General features: G+C 61.4%; 1 non-coding gene across 1 annotated transcript; it reads left to right on the plus strand.

The window, feature by feature from the left end:
* The first annotated feature begins 6,753 nt into the window (after positions 1-6,753).
* Positions 6,754-6,872, plus strand: LOC142006220 (5S ribosomal RNA). Its single transcript, XR_012643328.1, has one exon. It is a non-coding gene; the product is annotated as a 5S ribosomal RNA (ribosomal RNA).
* Positions 6,873-7,500: the final 628 nt, after the last annotated feature.

Here is a 7,500-nt window from a genome sequence, read left to right on the forward strand (position 1 = left end):
CCGCCTGGGACCGGGGTTGACCTGTTGTCCCTGCCGGACTTAGAAAATTTTTCTCTGCCGCCTGGGACCGGGGTTGACCTGTTGTCCCTGCCGGACTTAGAAAATTTTTCTCTCCCGCCTGGGACCGGGGTTGACCTGTTGTCCCTGCCGGACTTAGAAAATTTTTCTCTCCCGCCTGGGACCGGGGTTGACCTGTTGTCCCTGCCGGACTTAGAAATTTTTTCTCTGCCGCCTGGGACCGGGGTTGACCTGTTGTCCCTGCCGGACTTAGAAATTTTTTCTCTGCCGCCTGGGACCGGGGTTGACCTGTTGTCCCTGCCGGACTTAGAAATTTTTTCTCTGCCGCCTGGGACCGGGGTTGACCTGTTGTCCCTGCCGGACTTAGAAATTTTTTCTCTCCAGCCTGGGACCGGGGTTGACCTGTTGTCCCTGCCGGACTTAGAAATTTTTTCTCTCCCGCCCGGTACCGGGGTTGACCTGTTGTCCCTGCCGGACTTAGAAATTTTTTCTCTGCCGCCTGGGACCGGGGTTGACCTGTTGTCCCTGCCGGACTTAGAAAATTTTTCTCTCCCGCCTGGGACCGGGGTTGACCTGTTGTCCCTGCCGGACTTAGAAATTTTTTCTCTGCCGCCTGGGACCGGGGTTGACCTGTTGTCCCTGCCGGACTTAGAAAATTTTTCTCTCCCGCCTGGGACCGGGGTTGACCTGCTGTCCCTGCCGGACTTGGAAAATTTTTCTCTCCAGCCTGGGACCGGGGTTGACCTGTTGTCCCTGCCGGACTTAGAAATTTTTTCTCTCCCCGCCTGGGACCGGGGTTGACCTGCTGTCCCTGCCGGACTTGGAGCCCTAGGAGGGAATCGGCCACCAGGTCAACCTCCGCTGAAAGCGGCCACGGTTTACCTGGTGCCCGGGGAGCGAATCGGACACCAGGTCAACCTCTGCTAAAGCGACCGAGGTTGACCTGGTGCCCGGGGAGCGAATCGGACACCAGGTCAACCTCTGCTAAAGCGGCCGGGGTTGACCTGCTGTCCCTGCCGGACTTAGAAAATTTTTCTCTCCAGCCTGGGACCGGGGTTGACCTGTTGTCCCTGCCGGACTTAGAAAATTTTTCTCTCCCGCCTGGGACCGGGGTTGACCTGTTGTCCCTGCCGGACTTGGAGCCCGAGGAGGGGATCGGCCACCAGGTAAACCTCCGCTGAAAGCGGCCACGGTTTACCTGGTGCCCGGGGAGCGAATCGGACACCAGGTCAACCTCAGCTGAAGCGGCCGGGGTTGACCTGCTGTCCCTGCCGGACTTGGAAAATTTTTCTCTCCAGCCTGGGACCGGGGTTGACCTGTTGTCCCTGCCGGACTTAGAAATTTTTTCTCTCCCCGCCTGGGACCGGGGTTGACCTGCTGTCCCTGCCGGACTTGGAGCCCGAGGAGGGAATCGGCCACCAGGTCAACCTCCGCTGAAAGCGGCCACGGTTTACCTGGTGCCCGGGGAGCGAATCGGACACCAGGTCAACCTCTGCTAAAGCGACCGAGGTTGACCTGGTGCCCGGGGAGCGAATCTGACACCAGGTCAACCTCTGCTAAAGCGCCAGAGGTTGACCTGGTGCCCGGGGAGCGAATCGGACACCAGGTCAACCTCTGCTAAAGCGGCCGGGGTTGACCTGCTGTCCCTGCCGGACTTAGAAAATTTTTCTCTCCAGCCTGGGACCGGGGTTGACCTGCTGTCCCTGCCGGACTTAGAAAATTTTTCTCTGCCGCCTGGGACCGGGGTTGACCTGTTCTCCCTGCCGGACTTAGAAAATTTTTCTCTCCAGCCTGGGACCGGGGTTGACCTGTTGTCCCTGCCGGACTTAGAAATTTTTTCTCTGCCGCCTGGGACCGGGGTTGACCTGTTGTCCCTGCCGGACTTAGAAATTTTTTCTCTCCCGCCCGGTACCGGGGTTGACCTGTTGTCCCTGCCGGACTTAGAAATTTTTTCTCTGCCGCCTGGGACCGGGGTTGACCTGTTGTCCCTGCCGGACTTAGAAAATTTTTCTCTCCCGCCTGGGACCGGGGTTGACCTGTTGTCCCTGCCGGACTTAGAAATTTTTTCTCTGCCGCCTGGGACCGGGGTTGACCTGTTGTCCCTGCCGGACTTAGAAATTTTTTCTCTCCAGCCTGGGACCGGGGTTGACCTGTTGTCCCTGCCGGACTTAGAAAATTTTTCTCTCCAGCCCGGGACCGGGGTTGACCTGTTGTCCCTGCCGGACTTAGAAATTTTTTCTCTCCCGCCTGGGACCGGGGTTGACCTGTTGTCCCTGCCGGACTTAGAAATTTTTTCTCTGCCGCCTGGGACCGGGGTTGACCTGTTGTCCCTGCCGGACTTAGAAAATTTTTCTCTGCCGCCTGGGACCGGGGTTGACCTGTTGTCCCTGCCGGACTTAGAAAATTTTTCTCTCCCGCCTGGGACCGGGGTTGACCTGTTGTCCCTGCCGGACTTAGAAAATTTTTCTCTCCCGCCTGGGACCGGGGTTGACCTGTTGTCCCTGCCGGACTTAGAAATTTTTTCTCTGCCGCCTGGGACCGGGGTTGACCTGTTGTCCCTGCCGGACTTAGAAATTTTTTCTCTGCCGCCTGGGACCGGGGTTGACCTGTTGTCCCTGCCGGACTTAGAAATTTTTTCTCTGCCGCCTGGGACCGGGGTTGACCTGTTGTCCCTGCCGGACTTAGAAATTTTTTCTCTCCAGCCTGGGACCGGGGTTGACCTGTTGTCCCTGCCGGACTTAGAAATTTTTTCTCTCCCGCCCGGTACCGGGGTTGACCTGTTGTCCCTGCCGGACTTAGAAATTTTTTCTCTGCCGCCTGGGACCGGGGTTGACCTGTTGTCCCTGCCGGACTTAGAAAATTTTTCTCTCCCGCCTGGGACCGGGGTTGACCTGTTGTCCCTGCCGGACTTAGAAATTTTTTCTCTGCCGCCTGGGACCGGGGTTGACCTGTTGTCCCTGCCGGACTTAGAAAATTTTTCTCTCCCGCCTGGGACCGGGGTTGACCTGTTGTCCCTGCCGGACTTAGAAATTTTTTCTCTGCCGCCTGGGACCGGGGTTGACCTGTTGTCCCTGCCGGACTTAGAAATTTTTTCTCTCCAGCCTGGGACCGGGGTTGACCTGTTGTCCCTGCCGGACTTAGAAATTTTTTCTCTCCCGCCCGGTACCGGGGTTGACCTGTTGTCCCTGCCGGACTTAGAAATTTTTTCTCTGCCGCCTGGGACCGGGGTTGACCTGTTGTCCCTGCCGGACTTAGAAAATTTTTCTCTCCCGCTCGGAACCGGGGTTGACCTGTTGTCCCTGCCGGACTTAGAAAATTTTTCTCTCCCGCCTGGGACCGGGGTTGACCTGTTGTCCCTGCCGGACTTGGAGCCCGAGGAGGGGATCGGCCACCAGGTAAACCTCCGCTGAAAGCGGCCACGGTTTACCTGGTGCCCGGGGAGCGAATCGGACACCAGGTCAACCTCAGCTGAAGCGGCCGGGGTTGACCTGCTGTCCCTGCCGGACTTGGAAAATTTTTCTCTCCAGCCTGGGACCGGGGTTGACCTGTTGTCCCTGCCGGACTTAGAAATTTTTTCTCTCCCCGCCTGGGACCGGGGTTGACCTGTTGTCCCTGCCGGACTTAGAAATTTTTTCTCTCCCCGCCTGGGACCGGGGTTGACCTGTTGTCCCTGCCGGACTTGGAGCCCCAGGAGGGGATCGGCCACCAGGTCAACCTCCGCTGAAAGCGGCCACGGTTTACCTGGTGCCCGGGGAGCGAATCGGACACCAGGTCAACCTCTGCTAAAGCGACCGAGGTTGACCTGGTGCCCGGGGAGCGAATCTGACACCAGGTCAACCTCTGCTAAAGCGCCAGAGGTTGACCTGGTGCCCGGGGAGCGAATCGGACACCAGGTCAACCTCTGCTAAAGCGGCCGGGGTTGACCTGCTGTCCCTGCCGGACTTAGAAAATTTTTCTCTCCAGCCTGGGACCGGGGTTGACCTGTTGTCCCTGCCGGACTTAGAAATTTTTTCTCTCCCGCCTGGGACCGGGGTTGACCTGTTGTCCCTGCCGGACTTAGAAAATTTTTCTCTGCCGCCTGGGACCGGGGTTGACCTGTTGTCCCTGCCGGACTTAGAAAATTTTTCTCTCCCGCTCGGAACCGGGGTTGACCTGTTGTCCCTGCCGGACTTAGAAAATTTTTCTCTCCCGCCTGGGACCGGGGTTGACCTGTTGTCCCTGCCGGACTTGGAGCCCCAGGAGGGGATCGGCCACCAGGTCAACCTCCGCTGAAAGCGGCCACGGTTTACCTGGTGCCCGGGGAGCGAATCGGACACCAGGTCAACCTCAGCTGAAGCGGCCGGGGTTGACCTGCTGTCCCTGCCGGACTTGGAGCCCGAGGAGGGGATCGGCCACCAGGTCAACCTCCGCTGAAAGCGGCCACGGTTTACCTGGTGCCCGGGGAGCGAATCGGACACCAGGTCAACCTCTGCTAAAGCGGCCGGGGTTGACCTGCTGTCCGTGCCGGACTTGGAGCCCGAGGAGGGGATCGGCCACCAGGTCAACCTCCGCTGAAAGCGGCCACGGTTTACCTGGTGCCCGGGGACCGAATCGGACACCAGGTCAACCTCCGCTGAAGCGGCCGGGGTTGACCTGCTGTCCCTGCCGGACTTTGAAAATTTTTCTCTCCCCGCCCGGAACCGGGGTTGACCTGTTGTCCCTGCCGGACTTGGAAAATTTTTCTCTCCCGCTCGGAACCGGGGTTGACCTGTTGTCCCTGAAGGACTTAGAAATTTTTTCTCTCCCCGCCTGGGACCGGGGTTGACCTGCTGTCCCTGCCGGACTTGGAGCCCCAGGAGGGGATCGGCCACCAGGTCAACCTCCGCTGAAAGCGGCCACGGTTTACCTGGTGCCCGGGGACCGAATCGGACACCAGGTCAACCTCTGCTAAAGCGCCCGAGGTTGACCTGGTGCCCGGGGAGCGAATCGGACACCAGGTCAACCTCTGCTACGGCGGCCGGGGTTGACCTGCTGTCCCTGCCGGACTTAGAAAATTTTTCTCTCCCCGCCCGGAACCGGGGTTGACCTGTTGTCCCTGCCGGACTTGGAGCCCGAGGAGGGGATCGGCCACCAGGTCAACCTCCGCTGAAAGCGGCCACGGTTTACCTGGTGCCCGGGGAGCGAATCGGACACCAGGTCAACCTCTGCTAAAGCGGCCGGGGTTGACCTGCTGTCCCTGCCGGACTTGGAGCCCGAGGAGGGGATCGGCCACCAGGTCAACCTCCGCTGAAAGCGGCCACGGTTTACCTGGTGCCCGGGGAGCGAATCGGACACCAGGTCAACCTCTGCTAAAGCGGCCGGGGTTCACCTGCTGTCCCTGCCGGACTTGGAGCCCGAGGAGGGGATCGGCCACCAGGTCAACCTCCGCTGAAAGCGGCCACGGTTTACCTGGTGCCCGGGGAGCGAATCGGACACCAGGTCAACCTCTGCTAAGGCGCCCGAGGTTGACCTGGTGCCCGGGGAGCGAATCGGACACCAGGTCAACCTCTGCTACGGCGGCCGGGGTTGACCTGCTGTCCCTGCCGGACTTAGAAAATTTTTCTCTCCCCGCCCGGAACCGGGGTTGACCTGTTGTCCCTGCCGGACTTGGAGCCCGAGGAGGGGATCGGCCACCAGGTCAACCTCCGCTGAAAGCGGCCACGGTTTACCTGGTGCCCGGGGAGCGAATCGGACACCAGGTCAACCTCTGCTAAAGCGGCCGGGGTTGACCTGCTGTCCCTGCCGGACTTGGAGCCCGAGGAGGGGATCGGCCACCAGGTCAACCTCCGCTGAAAGCGGCCACGGTTTACCTGGTGCCCGGGGAGCGAATCGGACACCAGGTCAACCTCTGCTAAAGCGGCCGGGGTTCACCTGCTGTCCCTGCCGGACTTGGAGCCCGAGGAGGGGATCGGCCACCAGGTCAACCTCCGCTGAAAGCGGCCACGGTTTACCTGGTGCCCGGGGAGCGAATCGGACACCAGGTCAACCTCTGCTAAAGCGGCCGGGGTTGACCTGCTGTCCCTGCCGGACTTGGAGCCCGAGGAGGGGATCGGCCACCAGGTCAACCTCCGCTGAAAGCGGCCACGGTTTACCTGGTGCCCGGGGAGCGAATCGGACACCAGGTCAACCTCTGCTAAAGCGGCCGGGGTTCACCTGCTGTCCCTGCCGGACTTGGAGCCCGAGGAGGGGATCGGCCACCAGGTCAACCTCCGCTGAAAGCGGCCACGGTTTACCTGGTGCCCGGGGAGCGAATCGGACACCAGGTCAACCTCTGCTAAGGCGCCCGAGGTTGACCTGGTGCCCGGGGAGCGAATCGGACACCAGGTCAACCTCCGCTAAAGCGCCCGAGGTTGACCTGGTGCCCGGGGAGCGAATCGGACACCAGGTCAACCTCTGCTACGGCGGCCGGGGTTGACCTGCTGTCCCTGCCGGACTTGGAAAATTTCTCTCCCCGCCTCGGACCGGGGTTGACCTGCTGTCCCTACCGGACTTAGAACATTTTTCTCTCCCCGCCCCGGCCCGGGGGTTAACCTCGGGGCGCACAGCTTCCCGGGTCTGACGTGCACGTCCTGTCACCTCCCGGGCCCGGCGTCCTCGTCCTCCCTTCCCCTTGGGCCGGCTCGGAGGAAGTTTTCCCTCGGCCCGGCCTCCGGGTTAATTGTTTGGGCCCGGCTGACTGAGGCCAGGCTGCTGACGCTAAAGCCCGGGGAGGCGGGGGCCTACGGCCATACCGGACCGAATGCCCCCGATCTCGTCCGATCTCGGAAGGTAAACCGTCCCGGGCCTGGCTAGTACCTGGATGGGTGACCGCCTGGGAATCCCAGGTGCCGTAGGCAGCTTTTGGCCCCAGCGGGGGTAGAGCGGGGCGTGTGTCTGCCGTGCGGGAGCAGGGAAGCCGTGAGGCCAAGGCGGCGCGACGGTCCTGGGGGGCGCTGAGGCCTTTCCCTCTGCCTGCCTGCGTGTCGGGGGCGGGGGGGCGGGCGAGGAAGCTAAGGCCCTCACCCGGTGCGGTGCGATGGCTTGGGTCGGGTCGGGGAGAGGGAAGAAAGCGTGTGTGGAGCGTTGGTGGGGCAGGTGTGTGTGTGGGAGTGCTGGGTTGGGCAGGCCGTTGAGGCGGTGGCGGTGGTGGTGTTTTTGGTGGGAGTGAGTTGGGGTCAGGTGGGTGTGGGGTCCCCCCCGGGGGGTGGATGGTCTGAGGGTTAAGGCTTGGAACGTGCGTCTTGGGGGACCGTGGGTGGAGGTTGTTGAGAGCGGGGAAGGCCCTGGGTCCCGGTTGTGGACTATTAAGCCCGGTGGAGGGGGACCGTGGGTGGAGGTTGTTGAGAGCGGGGAAGGCCCTGGGTCTCGGTTGTGGACTATTAAGCCCGGTGGAGGGGGACCGTGGGTGGAGGTTGTTGAGAGCGGGGAAGGCCCTGGGTCCCGGTTGTGGACTATTAAGCCCGGTGGAGGGGGACCGTGGGTGGA

Source organism: Carettochelys insculpta, unplaced genomic scaffold, assembly GCF_033958435.1.
Source record: "Carettochelys insculpta isolate YL-2023 unplaced genomic scaffold, ASM3395843v1 scaffold_0046, whole genome shotgun sequence".
In the NCBI taxonomy this organism is placed as follows: domain Eukaryota; kingdom Metazoa; phylum Chordata; order Testudines; family Carettochelyidae; genus Carettochelys; species Carettochelys insculpta.